The following is a 13,047-nucleotide window of genomic DNA, read 5'->3' as shown; positions in this document are numbered from 1 at the left end:
GTTAGCAATGCCTTGGGGTACTGAAGACAGAAGAGTTACTTGGGCAAGGAGGAAGTATAGATGATAAGGAAAATTCATGATATGTATTCTCCACATATCATGAAAAAAAATAAACTTGAGAGCTATGGCCGCGAGTGGCTCCTAAATCCTCATGATGCTAGTCCACTGCTGGTATGTTAGTAGTGGTAGGAAATCTGGCTAGTCTGTAGATAAAATTATAGTTAGAAAATGAAGTGACTTGGGTAGAAAACAGTGAGATTGTGAGAAAACTCCCTCATTATTAAATGGACTCTTTGCTTTTGGTAGCAAACAAGGTATATTGCAGTATGTATCTTGTCAATATCTAAGTGAAAGATGTATATTTATATAGACAGATAGTCAAGAGTACAGATAGCTTTGAATCCAGCCTTCAATACTGGGATGGAGACTGGAAAGTTTGAAAAGACGTAGGAACTGTATTTGTAGTCTCTTAAGCATATATATAGTACCTACAAGTATTTAAATAAATGATAAACTGATAAACTGAAAGAGACTGAGAGTCATCATCATGTGTCAGACAAGGGAGAGTTGCAAGTGGTATTTCCCACCTGGTGAAGTATACTGACACTAAAATGAGACAGCAGGATTTGGAAGATCAGATGAGAAGGGCTTTATAATGAAATTTATCTTGTGTAGGGATGGGTGACAAGTAATGTTGGTTAGGAGTTCACAGACTTCATATAGGTACCTCTCTAGTCTTGTCACAGGCTTGGAAACAGTGCTAGATAAACTTTCCAACGACGAAGTGGAACCAGGTAAATCAACTTGGTTTCAGCCCATACCCATAAGGTGCAGTCACAAAAGGAAGTGTCTAAACTACCTTTTGGCTTACTGGGACAAAAGTAATATCCAAGAAAATAAAGAGAATTGGAGAACTGGGACTACCATTCCAGGGGTGGCTAATCTTTTGTCCCTGTTAATTTCCTTAGAAGTAAACAAGCATATCTATTTCCTTAAACCAGAGTGTCAACCTAACATTTTTGGCAATGAAGTGTGCAATGTTTGTTTCCCTAGCACTTAAGTGGAACATGGGAGGATGAAGCGACCTCCGAACAGGTCAAGCTAGCTGACCTATAATAGTGGGCTACAGTTGACAAAAACAAGTTAAGAACCCCTCTTGAATTATAATTTGAGGCTCTGATCATGGTAAGTTAGTGACTGAATGAGGAAGGGAAGAAGTACAATACATGTATGCTCTTATGCTACACTCTCAGTAGGGATATGTTACTTTTAAATTTAAATCAATAAAAATTTGAGCTATTTAGTCACACTAACCATATTACAAGTGATTCATAAGACATAAGTGGCATTACAACACAATGGTGCATAAGATATTTACATTGCCGCATAAAGTTCTGTTGGATAACACTGTTCAAGACTTTCTCATCTGTGGGAAAATATTTACTACAAAAAAATAATGGAGATGTATGCACAAATGAGATTATGTAGGTGAACAATGTTTTTTTTTTAAATATTACATCCATAGAGGCCAGGGACGTAGCTCAGCAGAACAGCACCTATTTGCCAAATATGAGGCCCTGGATTTGATTCCCAGTACCAAAAACTTTTTATAAAAATATAAACAAAGAAAAGTATTGCATGCATTAAAGGGTGGGGTAATAGTATGATTGTTTTGTGTTTTCTGGCTAATAGATTTATCTATTGTCAAATGAGAATGAGCAACCTCCAAGTACCTACCTTGTTGCCACTGAAATGAACCATCTCATAGAGATTCAGACTTTTCTGAGAAAATGCCCAAGGCTGGGAAAGGTATATAACCTTGCTGATGAACCTATGGTATACATGCTACAGCGGGTAATACGTATGACTGAAAGTTCTAAACAGTTCACCATCAATGATATACACTGAGCATGGCCTCGTGTGACTAGTTGGTTTCTCAGTTTTTAATGAAAGCTACTGGCTAGAACCTTCTGCAAGACAGACTTGTCATTTCTTGATTATTTGCACCCACATCTAACACTCTAAAACCAAACCTTTGCATCTTTATGTCAATGTTTGGAGTTGACTAGAAAAATGATTTTAGTCCAGTTCAGTTTCCAAGTCATTTAATGGCCCCAAGCAATTCCTTCTTCAGAATTGTACAACCAGTTCAGTCACCAGAACATTTTACTCAAGAGTTTTGTTAGAGGTATCCTCAAATTCTCAGTAATTTTATATTTGGACATTTTGTAAGTGAAATCCAATAGAACACATATCATGTGCATAAGCAGAGGAGCCACAAATAAAACACATGTTAGCTAGTCACATTGTGCTCATGGTATTCAGGAACATAGTTAAGTGGAAACTTAGAGACTCAAATCAACTACAAAATTAAAGTGTTACAACACACCATGGAGAGCAAGGGCACTAACAACCCCATGAAGGCACACTGTCTATTTGAATCAGAACTTGTTTCAAGCACCCAAAGAAAATGATGATGTTCTGACAAACATGAACAACCAAAGAACTTATCATATCCTTTCTCACTCATGTAAATTCCCTGAATTAATGAACTATTTCCACTGAAGATGATGACATAAAAGCAAAGGATAGAAAAAGACTACCTATGTTCTTTTTTCTTTCATTTTTCTATACTCACCAATAAGCCAAAGGTACAGAGTATTGGGAGAATGTGTGTCAAGAAGTGCAATTTTAAAAGTTAAGATGTCTTTCTACGGAGTTCTCACTGTTATGATAAGAGAAAAAGAAAGATATTAATCTGTAAGCTACAAAAAAAATCTTTAAAAAAGAACAGTGTAATTTTGGTGCCTCTATATATAAATTTAATATTTTTATATTTGTACTTAAAATAGGCATTGCACAATATAAATATGAATGACAAATAAGCTAATATTTTAAAATTTTATTTTTCTTAGTATGATAGAAAATGCCAATAAAAATCTATAACAACAAATCTATGGCAAAAAGCCTGGAAAAGCAAGCATAAGGCTTCATATTTTAGCCTTTAATACTTTTTTCAAAAAGTACTGTTTTGAAAAAGTATTTTAATTTTGTATTGAGCCCTGAAATTATGCAGCAAGTCCTGGCCTCAAGCTAGTTATTTGAATTCTTCTCATCTTATTTTTTATTGATTGATTAAGTGAAAAACAGATTTTGGCTGCAGGTGCTCAAGTTTAAAGTATGGCTCCCTTCCAAAACAGGAACAACTGAGGTGCAGACTGTTTTACTAACAGGAGGCACAGCTTCATAATGAAGAGTTGATGCAGTATAGTGTGCCTAAAATAAATTCTGACCCTTTCTAATTTAAACGGGGGTAATTTATTTAAATCTCTTTGTGCCTTATTTTCCTCAGCTATAAAATGGAAATTTGATAACACCAGGGCTTTCCACATAGATTCATACCAATTTTGATTGTATTTATAATAGAAAAATATTTAAGTGTCTGGTACATATTTTGTGTTATAAAATATTATCTATTTCACAAAATAGAGGGAAATAACCTACCTTTAATCAGAAATCTGAGTCACCCTGAATAATATTATTGTGACATAGCATTATTTTAAAAGATTATAAATGACAACACTTAGAAATATTTACTTTCACTAAACACTATATAAGCATATGTTGATATGATTTAAGGTTTAGATAAATAAGCAGCATTTATACTGATTTCCCCAAAATGAGCATTTTTCTGGTTGTCTTAAGTTTATAAACATGTCTAGACACTTTCAGGCAGTCAGACTATACATAACCAGGCTTCATTACTGTTTTGTGTTTGAGATACAAGTGCTTAAGAATCAAGAGAAATTTATAAAATTTTATTTTCTAAATCATATTTTTATTGGATAATCTACTAACCACATAAAAAAGAAAACTCATAATAAAGCTAGCTGCAATAAATTTGTTTCAATGTATCCTAGAGACTTTCCAATGTTTAGATGTTCAGGCACAAATCCTACATTACACTGCTATAACACAACTTGGAAGGTTCAATACCACAGAGAATACAGCCTGCACTTAGACAGAAATGGGAAATAATATTTGTAATTATAAAGTCCAAAGTGCTCATTACTCTAAACAGCTATGAAAATCCTCCTTGTTCCAAATTCCCTTGGAAGTATGTGAATATAAGAAGGAAATAAATGTTTAGCTGTAATAATTAAAAATAATGCTGCAACAGTTACCTTAAAAGAGAGCTTTTTAGACTGGGAAAAGAAACACTTCCGTAAGTTTCACAAGAAGATAATCTTTAACAAAGATTATTGTTTTAAAAAGCTAGTGGACATATTCTCCCTTTTAGAATAATTTCATTATCCTGCATAGTATTTCACATACTTTGATACTTTACAGTTTCTTTTATTTTAAATTTTTTCCCTTTCTCTTGTCATACAAAGTATTTCAGGGTGAGCACTTGTCTCACTGTGTTTGCATCCTCCCATGGTGTCATGTGTAACTAAAAAAAATTAATTTTAAAAAAACCTTCATTTCATTGGTTATCATTGCATGAATAGCAAGATTTTTAAACAAGCATAATTTTTAAAAAATAAACTTTGAAATCAGCAAAGAAATAATAGAAATAATAGTAATATAATCTATTATTCTCTCTCTGTAATAATAGCTAAAAAGAATACTTGGAAGTTACTGAATCTGAATTATGAAATAAAGCATTTAGAGATGGTACAACAGTGGCAAGCTTAATCCTACATGTTTAGGGCTTGTTTTCTCCTTGGGGAAGTTTAGGGCATCTAAGTAGATTAAACTTTCCAGTACTATTCTAGAGACTGGCTAAGCCTCGCTAAGCAGCACTTACATTCACCTTAATGCCTGGGGGTAATCCAAAGTATCAAGAGATGTTTGACAATTCACACTTAGAATCACATAAGTTTAGAACTGAAAAAATGTACAGAATTGATCTCTTCCATACACTTCATTTTCTTTAACATAAGGTAGTGACACCCTCAGAAATGGCATCATTTTCCAAGAGCACTCAACTCAACTGACTGTGCATGATGGACACAAGTGATCAAGCCTCCTACATTCCAAGTCTACTTCTTCTACAGCATTATCTTTATTCAAATTTTAAGACATTTCTGTGACCCACAGCCACTCAGAAGCAATGTTTAGCCATTAGATTCTTTAAAAATCAGAAGGAAAATTGCATTAATTTGCATTCTCAAAAAAGATTTAGACTTCCCAATTCTTTCCAGGCTTTAATTTCTGAAATTGCACTCTATCTATATAACCTTTATTCTTTTCACATTTTTGAGGGATATAAGAATATTGACATCAAACCAGTCCTGAACTTTTGAAGTAATAAATGAAGAATCCTTGTTCAGAAAAACCTTATGCAGGGTTCTTATTATGTTCACAGGAGCTCATTTTGAAGAAATTTCCTGTCTCTAAAAGTCACTGTGATCTTTCAGTATTGGGGTTTGGGGATGAAGCTAAGCACTGTATGCTGGGACTATTAAGGTAATGGTGTTACATTAAATTACCACTGTATTTTTTTTTCATTACCCACTGACTTCCTCTATCATGGCAAAGAGACACAGTACAAATAAAAGTGTGTAGAAAAGGAAACTATTTTACACAGAACGACTTTAAGCATATTACTGTAAGGACAGTACAAAATCTTTCTATTGAGGGGTAGTGGGAGTATCCTCTCAATTATAAGATCAAAACTGAGGACAAGAGAAGCCAAATTTGGGTTCAGCTAAGAATTTAGGGCTTAGCCTCTCTAACAGATGTCATTACGTTGCTATAGGAAACCTGCAGACATAGAAAAAATGACTTCAAATAATACATGCAGAGTGCAAAAGTGGGTTGAAATTGCAACCATAAAAATTGGCCTTTAGAATTCTAATCTATTAAAACATAGAAATATTTAAGGACATGTCAAACAGATGAAAGATTAAGAAACTAAGACCCATGAGAGTTATGTCACGTAACTGTCAAATCAGGTCTCCTCATGTATTTCCTATCTACAGTTGGGCTTAATATTGTTGTGAAGTAGAAGTCCAATTTTTAACCTTAAATAAAATGCTTAAATCTATGAAGTAGAGAATTTTGAAATATATCAAGGACACAGAGAGATTATAGGAAAGGATTACATGTTTTCCTTTGTCATTATTTGGTGAGTGAATTCTCTGTTCTTCCATGGCCACTGCTTTTGGCTATGTTTGAAGCTGTGGAAATATTTCTCCTGGATTCATCTATTCCCTGGAAAGGAAACTCAATCAGACTGAAGCGAAAAAAGTTCTCTCCAAGTAATGATAAATTGTCTAAATTGAAAGCTCAAAGCATAAACAAATTTGAGCAGTACAGACATCGTACAAAATTAAATTTCCATTTAGTGAATTTGAATGATGTTTTGAGAAAAAGAGAAGACAGTATTATAAGCCCTGCTTCCTTCTACTGTCGTTTTTAAGACTCACTCCCAAGTAACTGAAAACACAATCTTGTTTTTTTGAGTTTCTATTATTTCTATATACTTTATTGTCAGTGAAATGTGTAATGTGCTTTGAATGTAATCACTATTAATACTGTTTATACAGGAAAACAAAGGCCCACAAATTCTGATATACAGTGATACATACTTTACTGAAATCAAATATAAATTAAACATATGTTTGAATTTATGAAGTGGTTTAGACACACAAAATGTTTGGTGTCCATTCATATTTTTACATATCACTAGAATTAAATTTCATATTTTCATAAACCTGATTAAACTAGGCATTTCAAATTGACCAGATTATAATAATGCCATTCTGAAGTTTAAGGTAGAACTGATTTAAACTACTGATCAAAAAACTCTAAATTCTGAGTTTTCAATTGGTATCAAAAATACATTATATTTTTATATAACTATAACCAGGCCTTAAAGTACCTTTTTGAACTTCTCACACTTTGTTTTTCATTCTGTCTAGCTCTAAACTGCCTGTAGCAGTGCTACATTTGTTTCTCTTGTTTTGCTTTTATAGTTACAAGCCTTTAATTCTATTCAGCCTTTCCGAGCCAGGTCAGAAATAATGGTTAGAAATAATCCTATAAGTCTTGTAGGCCTTCTCTTTCTTCATGCTCTACCACCTTGTCCCATATAGGACAATGAGAGAGCAATGTTTTAAACTGCTTAAGAATTCACCAATTATACAATCTAGGTGAAAGAATCACCAATCTTTTAACTAACTGTGGACCTTAGGCTTGTCTTTTAACCTTTCTTAGCTCCAAATTCATCCTTATAAAATGAAGCTAATTAATAGTTTTGGTCTCCTAGAATTGTAATAATCTAGCACACAGCAGACAGTCAACAAGTATGAGTTTCTTTTTCCTACTTTACCAAAATAAAAATCCTTATAGACAAGAACATTGGTCAGGGAACCCTGCAGTACTTCACACTCTGCTAAGTAAATGTGACTTTCACCACCCACCAAGGAATAAATGATACTGACATGGCTGTTTGCAGTTGGTAATACTATCTTCATTTTCAAATTGATTCATGTACTTCAGCAGTGACTGACAGAGTGTTAACAGTATGTCAGTCAGACTTCTGGGTCTCCAAAGATGTCCATCCTCCAACCCTCAGAATGTAAGGAAGAACCTTGAAATGGGAAATCTGACTTAAATAAAGTATATTCAATATTATCACAGGAATTCCTCAAAGCAGAAAATCTTGTAGTCATGAAAAGACACATAAAGATAGAATGATTAGAGACCAACACTGCTGGCTTTAAAGATAGAGAGGTAAAATGTGAGCCTCTAGAAGTCAGAAAAGGGGGCCCGGGATTTAGCTCAGCAGCATAAGCACTTGCCTAGTGAACACGTGGTTGTGAGTTTGATCCCCAGGACAAAAAAAAAAAAAAAAAAAAAGAGAGAGAGAGAGAAAGAAATAGATTCTAGCTAAGTCTCCAGAAAGGAACACAGCCTGCTGACACCTCGATGTATTGGACTTCTGGACTTGAGATCAATAATCTAATAAATTTATGTTGATTACTGCCTTTAAATTTATGGTAATTTGTTAAAAGCAAAAGAAAAAATTATACAAAATAATAAAGAACAAGATTATGAGCTAGATCATACACACAATATTCCTAAATATTTAAGGAATATGTAAGGTCATTTTATAAGGTAAGATAATAAAATTCATTTGAGAGCAAAAAAATACTCTAAAAAACAATTATACATTATAAGGCTATTTTTTTAAAAATCACTGTATTTTACAACCATTCATCAAAAGCAATGAAAATATAAACTATTGTGCTTTTCTATAACAAATATTTTAGAATATTTACTATGTGGGAAACAGTTAATACACATTTTATAAATATTAGTCATTTAGTTACCGTGCTTGCTTCGCAAAGAACAGAAGACACAGGACAAGTAACTTTGCCATCCAAAAGTACACAGCTTGCAAATGGCAGAGACAGAATATATTTCAGGCACGTTGGCTCCAGAGTTCACACTTCTTTTCTTTTAGCAGTAGAGACTGAACCCAGGGCTTTGCACTAGGCAATATCCCCAACTATTTTATTTTATTTTATTTTTTTTTAATTTTGAGTCACTGTCTCGCTAAGTTTTAAAATGTCCAGACTGGACTTGAACTTGCAATCCTGCAGCAGTCTTCCATAGTGCTGGGAATATAGACACATGTGACACCAGCTCTGGCTCAATTTTCATTTTTAATTCCCAATTATATTTCTTCTAAAAACATAAACAAGCTGTATAATATGCATCACCAATAAATTGCTTTAAATATCTTTTAGACTTAAACAAAATCCATGTATTCTATATTACTTTTTTTCCAATTCATTCATTCAAAAATCCTATCTACTGTGACATACTGGGCACTAGGGGAAAGAGAAAAGAATAAAACAATGAGCATCTCCTTAAAGAGTTTATAGTAAGAGGGAAGATATATTGAAAGAATGTAATAATTATACTATGACAAAATAATGAGTTCATTCGAGCAAAATCATCACTCTGACCCTATCCTCAATGAGCTTATGCCTTAAAAATTATTAAAATTAAAAAAGAAGACATCAAAATAAACAAGTGATACCTTAGATGCTATAGGAACTGGTGCTAAAAAGCATTTGGAACATACATTTGCAGGAACTAGCAGTAGGGGTGGGCACTAAACAGTCTGAAGAAGATAGAGGAAGTGGAGTTTCGTATTTCAGAAAGATCATTCCAGAAAGCAGCCAAAAGAATGAATCTGTAGTCAGGCTGAAAAGTAAAGTGGTAATACGGTTTTTCATTAAGACAACAGCAGCAAAGTTTAGAAGAGAGTTTAAAAGTTTTGGAACAGTATTAGAATTATAGCCAGTATATGTTATTGTCCACATCCACATAAAATCAGTCGCCCTCGCCAAATAACAAAGATGATGGCGAGTAACGATGATGATAGGAGAACAGTGAGGCCATGTGCCTCTCTGATGTCTGTAAATACCAGGCACAGGAATGACAAGAGAGAACATTTGGAGCACATGAAAGGTTTTGGTGTCTTTCTACAGAGTTTACATGTTGTCTTGGGACAACTAAAATGTATCCCAATGCCTGCAACCTGTGAATATATTACCATAAATAAGATGGCAGTAAAGTTTTAGACCTTGACATAGAGAGAAGCAACCTAGTCAAATAGGTTTTTTTTTTGTAATTTTAAATTTTTAGTACATGTTCCCAGTATATAATGGCTATATTTCTAATGGGGAGTTGGTATATGTACATTAACATCTTAATTTTTTTTCATTCCCTTCCCTCCCTCCATCTCTTGAACTGCTCACTTTTACAAATTATGCATCTTCCTCCCTATTCGCTGTTATCTTTTATTTTACTCTTTAATTTATTTATACTTTAGGTTTCTCATATAAGAGAAATCATGTTGAGAGGCTGAGGCAGGAGGGTCACTGTGAGTCTGAGGTAAGCCTGGGGTATACAATAAGTTCACGATCAGCCTGTACTACGTAGTGAGACCTTGTCTCAAAAAACAAAAAACAAAAAAAAAAAAAAAAAAAGAGAGAGAGAGAGAAAGAAATCATGTGGTATTTAAGTTTATGTCTGATTTACTTCACTTAATATTATGGTCTCAAAGAATATCCATTTTCCTGCAAATGCCTCAAGTTTATCTTGGTATATAGCAGTCTCCATTGAGTAAGGTACCACATTTTGTTTATCTATTCATCTGCTATCAGCACATAGGTTGGTTCCAACTGTTGATAAAATTTTTTAATGGCTATAATTGCAAAGAAATAATAATGGAAGAGGGAAGAGACACAGAAGGAGGCACTCAACAAATCATTGTTAACAAGATGACAGAGGACATGGGCCCAAACTAAGGAAACGGTGGCTTCTGGAAGCTAAAATAGCCCTCAACTGAAAGCAGGAAAAAAAATCCCTTCATTACTACAGCAGCAAGTGACTGAATTTAGTCAAAATCCAAAGCATTCAAGAAACTAGATTTTTCCTTTGATCATCTAGAAAGGAAAAGGAGGTCTGTTTAGTCCACTGAAATCCATGTGGGGCTTCAGAGCAACGGAGATAATAAGATAATAAACTGGTAATAAATGGGTATTATTTTGAGCTGCTTGATAATTTGTTATGGCAGCAATAGTAAAGAAACTTGAGTCTTGTCTAAAAGACTCAAATGTATTGACTATTGATTTATGAACAATGTAATATGCTAACAAATTTACTTACAGTCTTTAATTTTGATGGTTAGAGGTATAAATCTCTAACACTCTACATTTTTATTAAGTTCAAGTTCCTCAAAACATAAAATTCATTAAAAGTCTAAAAGAAGATATAAGTTGCTATTATAAATTTTTCTTTATATATTCTTCAAATATAAAGAAATATTTTTTCTTCTTTCTCATGGTTAATAAATGAAGTCTATTCTAATTATTGCTAGTATTTTTTAAACTTTGTCGTCTTAATTAGACTCTCAGTATACCTGTAGAAATATGCAAATTCTACAATTAAAACAACTTATGTGTTTAAAACAATTAAATCCATAGAAGTAAACCATTTACAGCCAAACACTACAGTGTCGCCATTGTCCGTGGATTTACTGTTTCTGAATTGACACCAATTTTCTTCTAGAAAACAAAGGTCATCTCCCCTTTTCTTGTGACACATTTTTTTTTTTTTTTTTTTGGTCTTTTTCGTTTTTATCGGTACCAGGAATCGAACTCACGACTGCCTGCTTGCAAGGCAGATGCTTATGCCGCTGAGCTAAATCCCCAGCCCCGTGACACATGTTTTTATCAACACAACCTAATAATATTCCTGGCCCCAGAAGGTTTTGGGGTTAAACTAATGCAAATTAATATATTTTTAAAGTAAATATAAAATACTGAACATACAGCTTGCCTGAAACCTCAGGTTTCTAGCTTACTATATCATTAAAGATATACTATGGTGTATTATACGTAGGTTAAACCTAAAACTTTAAACATTTAATATCAGTACATTAAAAGTTATGCATGTTTCCCATTTAATTCAAATTTCTTCATAATTTGGTGTTATTATTATTATCAGTAGTGTGATGTTCACGTGACCCAGATAAAATTCCAAAACTAGAACTGCTTTCTGAAAATATTCTTTACATTAATCTTTTTTATGAGGGTGGGGGTGGCTTTCACTTCTTAAAAATTAGGTACAGTGTATTTGTAGGCTACCCAAGAAGAACAGTACAGCTGCCTTCCTTCAGAACTTTGGATTGAAAGACCTATTTCTCCTCGAAGGGAATTCCTTCCTCTCTAAAACAATATCCAATATTAAAAAAATGTGAATCGCATATGTAATTTTACACTTTCCAAAATATTTTCATTTCAACATATAATCAATATAAAATTAATGACTATTTAATGTTCTCCCTTTATACCATGTTGTAGAAACGCTGGGCCTGTTTCATACTATGAGCACATCTCAGTGCACACTTAGTCAATGGCCACATTCATGGCTGCAGCTTAGGACATCATCACTCCTGCCCTAAGTCAATTACATACCCAATCATTTTGTAGCTTCCACTCCATATCTCATTTGTACTTCAGGTTCACTTGGCGGGAAGGACTTTCATCATCTTCCTCCTCACGCCATTTTTACCCCTAAGTACAGAAAGGAGCACCACATTCCAGGTATGTGATGTCAAACTGTATATCCTTAATGTAAAAACGAATTCGTGTTAGGTGATTAATAATTTTTTTATCTTGCCCATATTTCAGATTTTCAGTAACAACCCTGTCCCACACAGTAATTCCTCAAATTAAATTTTAAAAGTATTTCTGTGACATTGCTTCTACAACAAATTGTTCTAGGAATAAAAGGGGAGGGGCGGGTTGACAAGAAGGTTTCTAAAACTGAGGAAGTGTAGGTATCTTTCATTCTGATTTCACCCAAACCCGACCACCAGAAACACACAGCCACCCATACTACAGAATGAATGACCGCCAGGAGAAGCACGCTTCCGTCGGATTCCGCTCCCAAAACTCTGTGACCGGATTCTGCGCGGCTTCCAATTTACAGCCGTCCCCGCGGCACTGCAGGACGGACCCCGCGGGGTACTAGCCAAAAGGAGCTGCAGAAGTCAGGCTCCCTGCTGGACACACAGGGCCTGAAGGGCAGGTCTGGGGGCCTCGGAGACACAGCCGGCCTGCCGGCGGGCTCTCTCATCACAAGGTCATCCCGCAAGAGGGCTCCTCTGGGCGCACGAGGAGACCCCGAGGTGCTGAGGCGACCCGTAGCCATGTGGCGGCGCTTTTCCCACGGCCCGCTGTGGAATGGAGAGACAGAAAACGAAGTCTGAAGAGCCTCGGCCTTCCCGCGCTCTCCAGACACTGTTGGCTCTACCCGCCTGGCCCACGACCTCTGGCTGACCGGTTCATGACTTTTCTGCCAATCAGACAGGGCTTTCCCGACCAATGACAGTACTCGGGTGTTCTCTTCGGCTCTTCGGCTCCTCGGCTCTTCGGCTCCTCGGCTCTTCGGCTCCTCGGCTCTTCGGCTCCTCGGCCCTTCGGCTTGTTCGCGTCCTTCACAGTATTACTGAGC

The 13,047-nt window shown here is 35.1% G+C and overlaps 1 long non-coding RNA gene across 1 annotated transcript; it reads right to left on the bottom strand.

Moving 5' to 3' along the window:
- Nucleotides 1-2,088: 2,088 nt before the first annotated feature.
- Nucleotides 2,089-13,010, bottom strand: LOC134477903 (uncharacterized). Its single transcript, XR_010050188.1, has 2 exons — nucleotides 12,874-13,010; nucleotides 2,089-12,769 (listed from the first exon to the last, which is right to left on the bottom strand). It is a non-coding gene; the product is annotated as an uncharacterized LOC134477903 (long non-coding RNA).
- Between the last annotated feature and the right edge of the window lie 37 nt (nucleotides 13,011-13,047).

This window comes from Cavia porcellus, unplaced genomic scaffold, assembly GCF_034190915.1.
Source record: "Cavia porcellus strain 051 isolate PalLab524CR breed Dunkin Hartley unplaced genomic scaffold, mCavPor4.1 scaffold_10, whole genome shotgun sequence".
Lineage (NCBI taxonomy): Eukaryota > Metazoa > Chordata > Mammalia > Rodentia > Caviidae > Cavia > Cavia porcellus.
Note: the sequence above shows the minus strand (reverse complement) of the source record. Positions and strands in the feature narration are given on the sequence as shown.